This window comes from Nothobranchius furzeri, chromosome 19, assembly GCF_043380555.1.
Source record: "Nothobranchius furzeri strain GRZ-AD chromosome 19, NfurGRZ-RIMD1, whole genome shotgun sequence".
Classification (NCBI taxonomy): domain Eukaryota; kingdom Metazoa; phylum Chordata; class Actinopteri; order Cyprinodontiformes; family Nothobranchiidae; genus Nothobranchius; species Nothobranchius furzeri.
In genome coordinates, this window is record NC_091759.1 from 13,846,904 (window position 1) to 13,861,142 (window position 14,239).

The 14,239-nt window shown below is 44.1% G+C and overlaps 1 pseudogene; it reads left to right on the top strand.

The window, feature by feature from the left end:
• Nucleotides 1–4,573: 4,573 nt before the first annotated feature.
• Nucleotides 4,574–13,399, top strand: LOC139064217 (piggyBac transposable element-derived protein 4-like; annotated as a pseudogene).
• Nucleotides 13,400–14,239: the final 840 nt, after the last annotated feature.

The following is a 14,239-nucleotide window of genomic DNA, read 5'->3' on the forward strand; positions in this document are numbered from 1 at the left end:
TGCACACTTTGATGTTTACAACCAAAACTTTCTTGAAGCTAAAGCTGAAATAATGGCCAAAGGAGGAGATGGCAGCGCGCAGGACATTTCACATTTATTATCCCTCAAAGAAGACAAAGTGGGAAGTACGGGCATCTTTTGGATATTTGAAGAATGCCGAGGGACACTTGATAGAAGACGGCTATCCTGTTTGCAGCATGTGCAGGAAAAAGTGTCTGTGAAAGGCAGGAACGCATCAAATCTCATGACACATCTGCGTAACCATCACCCACAACTCTACAGTCAACGCAAGGCAAGTTAGCGTTTAAGCTAAAATGTGTGATCCGAGGATTTGGGTTGAGGGAGAATGCAACGAGTCGCTATATAAAGCAGCCGCAGCACCACTACCTGCATATAAACCGTGTCGCGGACACGGGACACCCCCATGTTGAAATGACGCTATGCATTACGGAGCTCCCAGGGGCAGATAAGAGTTGGTCTCTCTCCGAGAATAATTATAAATTTAACAATGATTACTGCCTGACGACATTTTCCCAAATCTGCAAAGCTCACTGGAACACAAACAGAGAATGATATTTTCCTGATGTAGGGTTTATTACTCAAGTAAGGGTAAAATAAGTATCTGATTAGAAGGCTACTTGAGTACTGAGTATCATCTGTAGTGATGGGTACCGAATTCGGTACTTTTTAAGGTACCGACCGAATTCCATAGTACTGACCGAGCACAGATTCACGTCATTTCAAACGGTGCCTCGTTTCGGTACCCGTCCTTCATAATGAGAACTTGCCTAGACAGCTGCGCATGCGCAAGAGCGTTATGTCGTCGGTCCCTGCGAGTCAGTTGTAAACAGAGCAGCATGGGTAGAAAGAACGCACGCTAACGCTTGGGTCCACTTCACTAAATGTGATGGGTAACTGGGTGATGATGAAACCAGCGACAACGATCTAAGTGAGACATCCTCATCTTAATCTGCTCCGGTAGGTAAATAAAATGTTTAAGATAACATTACCTTGATATGTTAGCTTCCGTTTCGCTAATGGTGCGTTCGCTTTCTCCTCGGAACTCCGAATTTCCGCCTAGAAGAACATGAACACGCTCTAAAGTTTAGCTTCACTTTACTAAATGCGACGGGTGATTGGGTGAAGAAGAAACCAGCGACAACGATCTAAGTGTGAGCCATCATCGTTTTAATCTGCTCCAGCAGTTAAATAAACTGTTAAAGATAACATTAGCTTGATATGTTAGCTTCCATTGCCACCATTGTTATCAGCTAATGGTGCGTTCGCTTCCTCCTTGGAAATTCTAACTTCCCAGTAGGAAAAATCAAATGAAAAAAGACGGCAAAAGGAATGAAGATACACAGTAAATTTAGTTCACAGTAAAGATGTTTGCTTCAGTTTAATTATCAGCTTATAAAACTACAAGGACGATGTTAAAATACAAACAGTTGAATGTTATTTATCGTGATATTTATCAAATATGGTTATATATTGAGAAAAATATATAATTATAAAAGAGGATTAAAATAATAAACACTCAAAAGTATCAAAAATTGGTACCGTTAAGTACCGGTATCGATTCGTAGGTACCGGGAATTAGTACCGGATCGATTCAAATGTCAAAGGTACCCATCCCTAATCATCTGATCTAATATTTTTTAAATGATGACATTAAACAGACAAAAAATAAGAAGTTATGGGCAGATATTGGTATTTTAAAGACTAAAGGGGAAATATGTAAACAAATAAACAACATAATTACAAAATAACAAATTGTAGGCAAAATTTAGACACAAACTGAGAACAATATTTTCCTGATATACAGGGTTTATTTAGTTTCCTGAAAATTTAACATGTTAAAAAAATACCGCGATAATACCTAAAACCGTGATAATTTTGGTCACAATAACCCTAATACTGATGTGTAGCTCACCTTGTAAGATGTCTGACTCTCATGCAGAAGACTTGGGTTCGATTCTGGGTGTGAACATAGTTTATTTAGAGTTTCTTTTTTACATTAAAGGTATATTTTTTACAGTAAGATTCCCAAATTTTCACTTGAGACTTGCCGAACGGCATTGAATTCACAGATAAAAAAGATGTGGGTTCAACTTTCATTTTGGAACAATTTTTCAAGCAAGGGAAGGGAATGATCTGAGCATGCAGGAGGACTGACCCATCTTAAACCTTTGTTGGCTGTGCTGAAGAGAAAGGTACAGAACCAAATGATTTAATTAATCTGCTGTGTGTTCTCCTGTCCTCTGTCCTCCGGGCCACACACACACGGGACTGTCTCAGCTGTTATTTTCTTTAAGGAGTGTGTACGTACAGTATGCACGCCTCGTGCACGAGCCTACTATTGAAGCTGCTGTTACGCTTTTGGCCTGAGGGAGCAATCGTGAGTATAAAAATTCAAAAGTCCGAAAAGTCCCTTTAATGTCACTCCTGATACTTAAAACGTTATTGTTATTGTTTTTTGAATGCTTGTAATTCCGACCAGACACGGAGACAGAGGTGAAATAGAAAGGAAGAGACAACATGCACATAGGACTTTGGGGGGTGGACAAGTCAGGGGGTGCAAAGCGACCCACCACCCAGACCCCAGCCAGACAGCCGGATCCCCCTCCTAGCCTCCAGCCCCAGGAAGCGAAGTGACAACAGAGGTGTGCTAAGACCCCTAGTCACCCCCCGCCTGCTCCAATACAGTGTTGGTGCGTGTTGATGAGGTGTATTAGTGGCCGTGGTGAGCGGGCAGTGCAGGCATCGTCTGGCCTATGCCAGCTGATGCCACCACACCACCCCTCTTCCCCCCACAGCCCTCTGTGTCTAAGTGCAGTTCAAAATTGGAAGTGGGCACCGGCACCTGGGATGAGGCTGAAAGATCCCCTTGCCAAATGCCGTTGAATGGGCTTACTCCCAAGGCCCTAAGTGTGTGTTTGCTTGGAATGTCGTTGGTGGAAGTGTTTAATGTGCAAATAAAATTGAGGAGCAGGCTTCCACAGGAATGCGGAAATGGGGTCCATACCCGCACCCCCTGACTTGTCCATCCCCCAAGGTCCTATGGGCATGTTTGTGTGATGATGTGAGGGAGCAGGAGGAGAAAAATGTGTGGGGATGGGGAGGAATGGCTTGTTGGCCTAAACCCTCCAGGGAGCCAGCTCCCCCACTGGCCCCAATAGGCACCTCCATTGCCAAAATGCCACCCAGGGCATGGAGACCCCAGCCCATCTTGCCAAGGCCCAAAGCAGCAGTATTGCAGAGCTCCACGGAGTCCAATGGAACCAACGCAGCCCCACCCCAGCAGAATATCTACTCCCGTCCCTGCATTTGCACAGCTTCCAGAATATATGTAGGACATCCACGTAAGGTTGGGTCCTCCCCCTCCTGGACCTCCCCCTCCCCCGTGAAAATCTTTCAGAAGGAGCCTTGGTCAAATACCCAGATGATAAAATGTCACTTTCTGTTGTTAGAGGCTTTGAACTCTGACATGTAACAACCACAAATTCCCACGTTACTCTGACATGTTAATTAAGATAAGGACAACACCAAAGTCTAAACACATTACTCTCGTCTAATAGGACTTAACACCGGAATTTTAACTCTAATGATTTTGCTGCGTAGGGCTCTGGATGTTGTGGCGCTGCCTAGGCTGACGCGGCTCTGCAATATTGTGTGGACGTCGGGGCCAGTTCTGTTGCATTGGCAGCCCAGGGTGGTGGTTAGATTTATTTTATATAATTTTATTTATGTCATTTCTTAATTTTCGTTATCCCCTTGCCTTCCTTCTGAGTGCTCTCGAGCGAACAGTGGACCACTTCTTCACCCCGCCTCCTCATCTTCCTGTCTTGTTTTCCTTTAGTAATTTTGATCATACTTATGTATTTGTTCATGTTCACACTTCTCTCCTTCTGGGTTGAGCTCCTTTTTGGTTTTACTTAATTTTTATTAAAGTTATAATTTTCCTTCCTTTTCTACTGTCTCCATATTCCACTCGCTATATTTAGAACATCTTGGGAGCCATCTTCCCTGGCGACAGGGCCTAGTCAGGCTCCATCTTCTTCTTTGGTGAAAGAGAACAAAAAGACCAACGACCACCTGAGAGTGAAATAGAAGAAACAGTCCTGACATCACAAAGTGATGTCTTGATTGGCTTTCTGGCTGAAGCATTGACTCTGAAACTGTTCTCCTCCTCCTCCTTCTCCTCCTCTTTCTCCAATTCCACACCATCAAATCCTCCTTCTCATCCTGCTCCTCCTAATTCTCCCCCTCCTCTTCCTCCAGATGTTGCGAATTTTCCCTTTGTGGATCGTGTGCACCCAGATGCAACCGAGGAAGTGAAAGAAGAAGTGGATATGGAGTTGGAACAAAATATAGGATATACTCAGAGCAGAAATCAAGAGGACTGCAACAAACACAGCGTCATTGGGGGCTTTGGGAGAGGAGATGAAGAATATAAGTTTGATCATGGTCGCTGCTGCTGCTGATGCTAAATACAGAGGTCAAAGCAAAGACTAAGGACAAGATCAAGAAAATGAAGAAATAGAAAGGCAAATTGAAGAAGGCAAAAACCGAAATGCTCAGACATCTGTGGCACCTTGTTACCATTCCAGAGATGGCAAACTGCAATGGTATCCAAGCCCGTGCTTCCAGCAACAGTAGGAGCAGTGGCAGCAACAACACAAGTGGCAACAAACTGCTAGTGCCAACATAGTAGCAGCACCTTCCTGCTCCTATTTGAGGAGACAACAGGACCTGGCTCGAGACCAGGATTGAAATCTTGTCAGCAGATGGACAGTGCAAGCACCTATTGCTGTGCCCGGACCAGAAAATCGTGGGCCAAGCCAGCGTGCTCTAGACCTTGGAGCGGGCCGAGATGTGCTCTCAACCTTCCAGTTGTTTTACTCTTCCCAGGTCGAGAGCCTGGTGTTGGAGGCCACTGGGTGTGGCGTGGCACAGCAGCAGGCTTGGGCAGCAGCATCTTCTGTCAGTAGCAGCAGCTCCTGATCGAGTGGAGTTGAGTGCCTTTGTTTGTCTCCTTCTCCTTGCGGGTGTGTTTCGCTTCCAAGGAGAGTCTGTGGCCAGCCTTTGGGACTTGGAGAGTAGACAGACGATCTTTGCGGCCACCATGCCACTCAAACGCTTCTACGAGCTCTCTGGTCTTATCAGTTTTGATGACCAGAGCACGCGAGCAGAACGGCGTATGCATGACAAGCTGGCTGCGTTCAGGGTAATCTGGGATGTTTGGTCCGCTCTCTTGTCCGAGATGTACGTGCCTGGCCCAGAGGTGACTGGACAAGCATCTGGTGCCCTTCAGAGGTGTGTGTGTGTGTTGGGGGTATTTTTTTCATTTAAAGTTTTTTTTTTTCATTTACGCTGATTTCTTTTCTGTCATCCCCTCTCATCTTCTGTGCTCTGCTCTGACTTTTCCTGACATTTCCTCCCCTCCTCATCCTCTCTTGTTCACCATTTGCTGTCCTCTTCACCTTACATGTCCTTTCACCTCATCCTCTGCACTTCTCTTCTGTCCAGGACAATGCCCCTTTTGACAGTACATACCAAGCAAACGGGGCAAGTATGGGATAAAGCTGTTGGTGGCCTGTGACTCAAAGTCCAGCTACGCCTGGAGAATGAGCGTGTGCGAGAGGAAGCCAGTCGGTGCGCTGGGACCCGAGAAAGATCTGGCCATGCGCATGGTGCTCAATTTCACTCAAGGACTCTGGGATCGCAATGTGACCTGCAACAACTTTTCATCTCGCACCACCTGGCCAAGCGTCTGCTCTCATCATTCCCATCCCGTGTTGGTCTGACGCTGCTTGGCACTGTGAGATAAAACAAACCAGAGCTGCCTGTCATGCTCACCTGTTTCACCTCGCGAGAGTGCACTTCTTTTTCCACCAAAGGTGCTTTCACACCTAGTGCTGCGCTCGTTTTTTTCGTGCCCAAAAGAGGTAAGAACATACTGCTGCTCAGCACACTGCACCGCGTCGGGGTGGAAGTGGCGTGCGATCGCGCCGACAGAAAGCCTTTGGTTCTGCTCCACTACAACGCCAGCAAGGGAGGTGTGGACAAGCTCAACAAACGCATCGCCTTCTTCAGCTGCCGCAGGAAGACACAGTGCTGGCCTGTGGCCCTTTTTCACAACCTTCTTGATATGTCCACCTACAACGCCTTTGTGCTGTGGCGCCAGACCAAACCTGACTGGATGCCTCACGCCAGGCACAGAAGAAGGCTGTTCCTCGAGCTGCTCGGTAAAGCCCTCGTCACTCCCCTTCTTGAGCGCAGGACCCACTTGCCCCCTGGACACTTGGCACAGGTGGTCAGAGACACGCAAGAGGAATCTGCAATATGGGAGTGAGCGCAGCACCTGCGGTTGCTGCTTAGTCGTTCTCAAACAACAAAGAGAAGATCTTGCAATGACCACATGGTGGAGGAGGATATCAAGGGCCACGTAAAGGCCCAGAAGATGCTCCCCCTTAGGGAAAGAAAAAGAGGAAGAGGTGCTGCTTATGCCCACGTGGAAAGGACCGCAAAGTCAGCTCGCTTTGCTACCTCTGTCACAAGTACGTGTGCGGATCCTGTGCTCCTCCGTGCTGCCACGTGTGCAGGCATTCGCTCCAGGCCACTGCAGCAGTAGGGGCAACTGTAGGGCACGATGATGAGCAGGATGAAAAGTAAGAATAACCCTACCAATTTCTCGAGCTAAAGCCCAGGGACCCTATCCCCATCCCCGTCCTCCTAAATTTGATGTGGACTTTTTAAAGGACTTCTCTGACCTCCTGTCTGTAAACATGCTAAAATATGATCATGTTTTGATTCTTGGTGATTTTATTATTCATGTGTGTTGCCCTGATAAGCCATTGGCCAAAGACTTTTTACATCTGTTGGGCTCCCTTAATCTGTCACAGTGGGTCCTGGGACATACTCATGCGCAGGGACACACCTTGGATTTAGTGATGTCTATTGGTCTCTCTGTTGCTGGTGTAGAGATACTGAGCCCGGTTTTTTCGGATCACTCGCCCATTTTATGTGATTTTAACTTGCCCTGCGTGCCTGCTGTGGCTTCCTCTCATGTGAGATTCCGTCGTGTTTTAAATGCAGCAAAGATTATTGAGCTTGGTGAGCTCCTATGATCCCAACATGCCCTATAGGTTATAAAATTGTAAGTCGCTTTGGGTAAAAGCGTCGGCTAAGCACATAAACAACATAAACAACATAAACAACATGTGCAGAAGGAAGTGAGCTACACACAATGTCACTTAATGCAGAGGAGCTTACACTCCAATTTGACAGTATTTGTAAAAACATTTTGGATAAAATTGCACCCCTTAGGATTAGTAAGAAGAGGCCTAGGCCAGAACCATGGCTCTCTGATGATGTTCGGGCCTGCAGGCAATCCTGTAGGAGGGCAGAAAGGAAATGGAAGAAAGACAGACTCCAAGTCTCTCGTGAGATATTCAGAGAATCTTTGTTTAGCTATCAGCAAACTCTTAAGGAAGCAAGGGTGACGTTCTTTGCTGATATCGTGGAAAAAAATTCTCACGATCCACGCACTCTTTTTCTGTTGTAAATTCGCTACTTGTGTTCTCTGATTCTAGCACTTTGCCTCCCACAGTTGAAACTTGTAATGACTTTCTTCACTTTTTTGTTGATAAGGTTACAGCTATTCGAGCTGCCATTACAAACTCACCATCTGACTCTCTACTCCCAGAGCCGCTCCAGGCTACACTGGAAACATTTGAGACTGTTACATTATCAGACTTGGAAAAACTGGTCGCTCAGCTCAAACCTTCTGGCTCTCCTTGTGATGTGCTGCCTCCTAGAATTTATAAAGAACTCTTTCCAGTGATAGGCCCTTTGCTGTTGGGAATCATAAATGGCAGTCTTACTTCTGGTATGGTTCCGTCCTCGTTTAAGAAGGCTGTTATTCATCCCATGCTAAAAAAACCGGGGTTGGATGTGACAACCTTAGCTAATTACAGGCCCATCTCAAAACTCCCTTTTCTTTCCAAACTGCTGGAGAAGGTCGTGTATTCACAATTGGTTGCCTTTTTGGACACAAATGATTTATGGGAAACCTTTCAGTCAGGGTTCAGGAAAGGTCACAGCACTGAATCTGCTCTTTTAATGGTTTTTAATGACACGTTTTTAGCCTGTGACATGGACAATGATGTTGTTCTGCTATTGCTTGACTTATCTGCAGCTTTCGATACAGTCGACCACGAAGTCCTTCTGGACCGACTGCAGCATTGGGTGGGGATAACTGGGCAGGCCCTCCAATGGCTTCGCTCTTATCTTCAAGACAGGACATTTAGTGTTCAGGTGAGGTAACGTCACCCAGCGTGAAACTTCGTTGGGGTGTGCCACAGGGCTCTGCCCTTGGTCCTCTCCTATTTGCAGTGTATTTGCTTCCTCTTGGAGTCCTCCTTCGCCAGCATAATATGAAATTTCATTTCTTTGCTGATGACTGCCAGATCTATCTCCCTCTTCAACGTGGGGAGGATAGATCAGTTTCTCCTTTACTGGATTGCTTGAAGGACATAAAGTGCTGGATGGCTTCTAATTTTTTGCACCTAAATGAGAGCAAAACGGAAGTTATAATACTTAGTCCTGGCAGAAGAAATGGCTCTGGTGCTGATATTGACCTTGGCCCATTGACACCCTATGAAAAGAAAATGGTCAGTAATTTGGGGATTAAAATCGACTCAGCACTTAATCTTGACACTCATGTAAATACAGTGGTGAGGTCCTGTTTCTTTAACCTGAAAAGACTATCCAGGATCAGGCCTCTGCTGTCCAGAGCTCATCTGGAGTCTGTGTTGCATGCCTTCGTCCTGTCTCGGCTGGACTACTGCAACACTCTGTATGCTGGTCTGGCCCAGTGCACGGTTGCACGGCTCCAGTTTGTGCAGAAGTCTGTGGCTAGGTTCCTGACAGGCACTAGATGTCGAGAGCACATTACCCCAGTGCTGACTGCTCTGCACTGGCTTCCGGTAAAATATCGAGCTCAGTTTAAAATCTTAACTCTCGTTTATAAGGCCCTCCAGGGCAGTGCCCCCTTTTGAACAGGTATACCCCATCTCGGTCTCTTCGCTCAGCCGAGCAGGAACTTCTGGTGGTCCCCCGGTCGAAATTTCGATCGAGGAGTAGTCGTGCTTTTTCTATTTTGGCTCCAACTCTGTGGAACGAATTGCCACTGAGCATTAGGCAGGCACCATCCCTTCAAGTCTTTAAGTGTCGTTTAAAGACTCATTTTTATCTGATTGCGTTTCAGTGCTAGGGTCACTTGAATTGCCCTAACATTATGGTTTTAACTATTCTTTTTAAACCGGATGCTTGATTTTATTTTGTCCGACATTTGTTTTTTTTTTTATCGATTGGTCTTATTCCAATATCTCTTATCTGTAATGCTGTTTGCTTGCTATTTTACGATTTTATGTTTTTATCCTGCTTTTATGCCCATGTATTGGGAATGTTTTTCTTTTAATGATGTTGTTCAGCACCTTGGGCTTCGGATAATGTTGTAGAAGGTGCTATACAAATAAAATTTGATTGATTGATTGATTGAAGAGGGGAAAAGTGGACCCCAAGAAATGAACCAATGACCCTGCTCTACCATCCCACCTTACCCTTTACAGGAGTGGTCACCCAGAGCCCCGCATGAGCTCTGCTAAAAGGACAGCGGGAGGGTTTAATCAATAAAACTAATCAAATGAATGTAACTCACTCAGTCTTATTTAGGCAAATTGTAAGGGAAAATTAAGATCAGTTTCACCAACCACTGTTTGTAAAAAAAATTAATAAAATAAAACAATATAAATATATTACAATTAAAAAAACAAGTTTTGTTTCACCTATTGTACAACAACCACAAAAAAAAGAGAAATAAATCTTTTAATTAGGGGTGCTTGATATTTGCTTTTTTTTTTACCTAACACAAATACAAATTTTATTTAACAGCACCCCCAGAAATAATAATTATCAAGGACTTAAACAGAAATACTCTTTATAGCAGTATCCCCATTCCCTCCATTGGCTTTGTTCAGATATGACTTTCAAGGTTTGGGGCTTCAGCCTTTTCTTCATTCATGTAGTCTATTTTTCAGCACCTGTAACTTTGTCGATAGCTTACCTTCATCTAACCTCATCACAACCTTTTGAACAAATCCTTTGAATAACTCGGGTGTAGATCAGGCCAAGAAGAATGGCACACCCATGGGCAAAATTGCTTAGTTCCTGCGTCACAGTACATTCTTCAAGGATGACTTCAACAACTGCAGGTGGGTCAACAGCATATGCACATTCATGCTAGATCACAAACATTCTCATCATCACTTCTTCAAATTCAAGAGAGAGAGAGTATTTTTTGTTGGGTACGTACCTTCCTCAGTAGAAAAAAATGCACTGGGTTCTAATCCAAGATGGCGGCCGGTCACTACGGCAGCTTCACAGGGCGTCAACGTTTGTCTGTGAGGCAGCTCCGACCGGAAGGGAGGAGACTTAAACTTGCAGGGTGAGGTTTCGTTCCTCAAAGCAGTTTAGGACATTTAAAGACTATTTTAAAAGCGATTTGCCCCTGAAAATGTTCTTGCGAGGCTTGGGGACATGTTGCGTTGTTCGTGGTAGTTTTAACAACCAGTAGGGTTGTAGCAAAGCCTCGATGACGTCGACGGCTCGATTCTAAAAATTTGTCGACGTCAGATCCGGTAGTCGACGCACCACGCCCACTTGTTGCATCCCCAGGAGTTTGTGATTAGAGGTGGAATCTGCCTGTTTTACCTCTAGTTCGCCCTCTTCTCCGCCTTCACTAACATCTCCGACAAATACCGAAGACCCGGAATCTCCGCCAAATACCGAAGACCCGGAACAATGTCCGTCCGCTACTAGATTCCTTTCCTGTTTTGCCCGCCTTCGTCTCCCGACAACGGACAACAACTTCCGGGGTCAAATGCGCTGTATTCTCTCTACTGCAGATGTAGAAAATCACCGGGAGCGTTTCTCCCTTCATAAAGGAGCTTCTTTCAGACATTGTTTTGGTGGTAGCAGTCTCTCCTCCATGCTGGTCTGTTTGCTGGGTATTTTGGTTTATTTAAACTTGGTAACTTGAACTTAACGTTGGTAAAGCTCCTGTTAGCATTTTCGCTAACAGCTTCTTGCGTTTGGATAAGCTGTTACGTTTTGGTTTAGAGTTCATCTTTTTTGTGGTGCAGATCTCCCTTTTATTACATTTTGAGTGTTGTGGGTTTTCGGTTTAGTGTAAAATAACACCTTGAGTTTGGTTTAAGCACCCAGTTTAGAGTTTGGACCTTTGGAGATTCTTATTTTGGTCCAGAGCCCAGTGGGACATCCCTACTTATTTGTACTTTTGTTTTAATTCCCCACAGGCAGAATTAGTTTTATTATTCCCAACCTGTGGATGGAAAGTTTTATGTTTTTTTGTACTTGTAAATAAACCTGATCATTTTAACTTTTTAATCCCGTTATTGTCCCTTCCTTTTTGCACACAAGCCAAACTCCCCAGGAAGGGTCGTAACACCACTCGCCTCACGCACCTAAGTGACCAAAACAAAGCAGTATGGAGACACTCCGTCTCCAACCACCTCTCAGGCAGCAGCCTGCACTCCCAAGTTCTACACGTCACCAGAACATAACCAACCGCAACACAATAAAAGCAGTGTTATACAAAATGGAAGGCCTGTAGTGTTTATTCTCTTACAGTAACAATTTATGAATTTTTTGAGGAATTTATTAGATTTTTTGTTTTTTATTAACTGTGCAATAGAAAAATAATCATTGGATTAATTGTCTAAATAGTCATTAGAATAGTCGAATATTCGATAAAATAATCGTCAGAATAATCGTTTTAAAAATAATCGTTTACCCCCAGCCCTAATAACCAGAGAGTTACATTTGTAGCTACTAGAGCGATGTTTAGAACATGCACCTCAGATTAAGAGAGAGTGTGGCTGCGAACGTCGGTACAGATTTCACCGCCTCCCCAAAGAAGAAGAACCCAGAAGAATGTAGCTGAAAACGCTTAACTTGAAAAAGCCACCACATACTTTATTTGTGTGCTCCTTTCATTTTGTTGATAAAAAAAACCCCACAGAGGAACACCCGCATCCTGCTATGTGGTTGGGACATGGCACACCTCTGGAGAAGATGGTGGTAAGCAGTCTCACAGGAACGACAACAGGTATGCTGTGATGTGGCGGTTGTGAACAAAACAGCAACATCGGGTACCTCTTGGAGGAGCCTGACCTAGACGGTACCTGCATGTCTTCCCACTTAAAAAGGTGAAAGAGGCCTGTAATTTTCATAATAGGCATACCTTAAATATGAGAGACAATAAAAATAAAAAAATCCAGAAAATTAACAGAATTTGTTTGCAAATGATGATGGAAGATAAGCATTTAGTCAATCTCAATACTTTGTTATATACCCTTTGTTGGCAATGACAGAGCTCAGAATCACAGGCCAATCCCATTTTACGTGGGAGAATGGGCACAATTAGAGGCTGACTAAATACATTTTTGCCCCACTACTTTTATAATCCTATTTGGTGAATAAACTGAAGACTAGATTTGTACAACTTAAAAACAAGGACACTTAACACAATGCTTTCGATCACAATACATGTGAGAAACCTCTTAACCCGTTTAAGTTCACTCATTGAAATAGCTTAAAATTCAGAATTTCAGTCCCAGGGTGTTGTGGTGTAATAAATGTTTTCTGTTTAGTTACAATTTTCAAAAATGTTAATTTTTATGCAGAAAATGAAGTGGTCATATTTGGATGCTGGCCCTGTTGTGGCAAAAAAAAATATTAAAAACACAAACGTTAAATATTCATTTAAAATATTGTAATACATTGTAAGACACTTTAGAATAGTCTAGCACATTTTAGAACATGTCACTGAAGAATAATCTAGAAAATTTTACAATTACTTTACAGTAAAGTATATATTTTATAAAAACTATGACAGTGGAACAATTTTGAGTTATTAAAACTGTAGATACCACTTCAGATCAAAGGTAGAATATTAGAATGTTTTATATTTGAGGATCTGTCACATTGTCCTCTTCCTCCACTTCACTATCATCACTGAAGGCAAGTGGGCTGGCACAACAACAACTGTCCTGTTTTGCAGCATTTCTTGGTTTAAAGCAGTGATTTTAAAGTGTTGTAAATGCTGCTTTTATATTTTCATCTATTCTGCTACACCAGCAACTCTTCCAATTTTACAAATGCTGGTTTAGGCAACCTCTGGTTATGTCAATGGGGAACAAACTTGTTTTTTTGGAAGAACCTTTGTGAACTTGTTCTCAGCGTTGTTTACTTTTCTGCAAGTAAAATGGTTTCATTATTATTTTTTTAATCTTCAGATGTATTTGACAATTAAAATAAAATGCTTTCTACTCATAAATGTCTCCTGACTTTTAGTCTATCCAGAAGTCCCACCTCATGTCTGGGAAAAGGAGCTTCTGAATGATCAGCAGCTCTGTAACCAGGACATGGCCTCCAATTTGGACCAGAAGGAAGTAGAACTTTTACTAAAGACAGAGGAACAGCAAGAATTCAGCATCAGTCATTGTCCTGTGACCACGTCTTTGACATTCGGTTGAAGGGAGGGACAGAATTTGCAACTGACCACTACTTGGTGGTGAGTTGGCCTCATTAGTGGGGAGAATGGCAGCCAGACCTGGTAGGCCCAAATTTATTGTGAGGGTCTGCTCGGAATGTCTGGCAGTGTCTTCTGTCAGAAGGAGATTCAATTCCCACCTCCAACAGAACTACATCCCTGAAGAGGTGGGGGACATTGATTCTGGCAATGTTCCATGCCGTCATTGTCTAGGCAGCTGACTGGGGCTGTGGCCACAGGATGTCGGTGCGTGCCGTGACGGCAACCCTGGAACCTGCTGATGGACACCAGTAGTTTGGGATGCTCTCAAGATGAAAGAGTCCAATCAGGGTTTTTTGGCCTGTGACTGCCTGACTGAAACTTGGGCCCTGTCCACACGTAGCCGGGGATCTGCCAAAACGTAGATATTTTTCTACGTTTTGGCTTGTCATCCACACGAAAACGGATCTTTTTAACAACTCCGGCCAAAGCGAAGATCTGCGTTTTCTCCGTTTTGGGTGTCTGCGTGTGGACAGACAAAACCGGAGTTTTAAGGTCCGCAACGTCACTTTCCGCGACAAAAAATGCTGACATCACGTGTGCGACCTGTGTTTACACTAG